This window comes from Bombus vancouverensis, chromosome 18 (assembly GCF_051014615.1).
Source record: "Bombus vancouverensis nearcticus chromosome 18, iyBomVanc1_principal, whole genome shotgun sequence".
In the NCBI taxonomy this organism is placed as follows: Eukaryota; Metazoa; Arthropoda; class Insecta; order Hymenoptera; family Apidae; genus Bombus; species Bombus vancouverensis.
Window position 1 is genome coordinate 1,610,672 of NC_134928.1, and position 1,891 is coordinate 1,612,562.

Here is a 1,891-nt window from a genome sequence, read left to right on the forward strand (position 1 = left end):
TAATAGTCGCACCTTCAACTCTACGCTTGCTATTCCACTGTATGACCTGTTATAATGATCGTCCTAGAAAGGACGTTCGTCTATTCGTATCGAACGATGGCATTATAAAAATTTCAAATGTCACTCCGGATGACGATTAGAAAGAACGACGATAATGTTTTGTTCGGAATTTGTTTACCTTTAGACCTAGCAGAGCAAAACAACGTTGTCACTCCAAGGCACAACAATACGATCCGCCTTAAACGTATGTAAGTACATCTCTGACAATCGTCTGTTCCAGTAGCAAACTGTAGACGCAAGTATATTGCAATCAATTTCGATCATGTTTAAGAAATGTCGACAAACTCTTTTGTGTCTTTTCAAACGAATGAAACTCTATTAGAATATATTGCGAATAAATGTGTTCTGTATTTTTGTGCAGCATGCAAAGTTTAAAAGGATATATTAATCCTTTCTTCTTATTTATACAATTGATATACAATATAACACGTTTGGATATTGATCAAAAATTCATTTTTTATGAAAATAATCTCACCTAACCATTTATATATGTGTTCCATCCTTGTCTACGGGAGTGTTAAGCATGTCTCCTTCCGTACTACAAAAAAAAATTTTTTTTTTTTTTTTACGTGGAGGAAATCTTCATAGACACCTTACAACCCTGTGGGGACGGGCAGAAGGTAGTGCCGGATTCTTACCGGCTAAAACCTCCACGGGCGGGACGACGGTAGACTAGTGCGCGAGTGTGGCCCTCGGGCCCCCGGGTGCTTAACACCAAACACACCTTTACCAAGCGCACTCCCCGAAAGTACGCCCACACCACAAGCAAGGGAGGGGCTGGCCGCTTGCCTGTTGTAAGCAGAAATTTTGGTTTTCCGTCCCTTTAATCTCGGATCTTTACATACCGAGGATTCGAACTCGCGACGCGTCACCTTCAATTCTCGACCTTAAAGACCATAGCCAACTGCCCCGCCGAGCTTCTAGCTCATTGGAAAGAATTTGATTCTTAATGTGGTAATGTACATCATAGGAAGTATTCTAATTAGCCTCTTGAAGGAGATGTACATTTTTCATAGCCCTCTCTAAATACAAAGGGTAAAGGTAAATAATTCCCTTAATTAAATCATTATTATTAAATCTATTATGAAGCTCTTAATAATATATTTTTGCTGCTATTATAATTCTTGTAGTAAGAGATGGTCGTTCTAAAATAATTCCTGCTTCTTCTAATGCACTTATTTTCAAGATGCCTAGCCTTGCGTTTACCACCGCACTGGCAGAAATTTTATAACATATGGGATTAGCATAAGTTATAAATAGGTCTAATTAATAATTTGTAACAGAAAATTTTAACCTCAAGATTTAGGTCAGATGCAAACGATCGAATTTGCAACAAATGACCGCAACGGCAATGGGTTGGAAGAGCAAGAAAATACATATGTATGTATCCCGTACTTTCGTTGCGGGAGGGATAGGAATTTCGTGATGAAACGCAGAGGCTGCCAAGTATCATTGACCGGTATGAAACGTCGATAAAAGTTGATCATACCGAAGTATCTTCGCAGTTCCTTAACAGTACCAGGTCGCGGTGCTTTGATTGTCGCGTCAGCGCGTTCAGCCAGAGGTTTTGTCCCCTCCGCGGTAACGGTATAGCCAAGAAATTGAATTTCGCGCACGCCAAATTCGCATTTTGCGAGGTTTATAACGACCCCGTATTCGTCGAGGCGATTGAACAAAATCCGCAAGTGTTCGCGGTGTTGTTCCTCGGTGTCGGACGCGATTAAAAAATCATCGATATACGCGTAGACGAAATCGAGGCCTCCCGTGATTTCGTCCACGAATCTTTGGCACGTTTGGGCGGCGTTTCGGAGCCCAATCATCATACTAGTCG

At 41.0% G+C, this 1,891-nt stretch overlaps 1 pseudogene; it reads right to left on the minus strand.

Moving 5' to 3' along the window:
• Positions 1-504: 504 nt before the first annotated feature.
• Positions 505-604, minus strand: LOC117160426 (U6atac minor spliceosomal RNA; annotated as a pseudogene).
• Between the last annotated feature and the right edge of the window lie 1,287 nt (positions 605-1,891).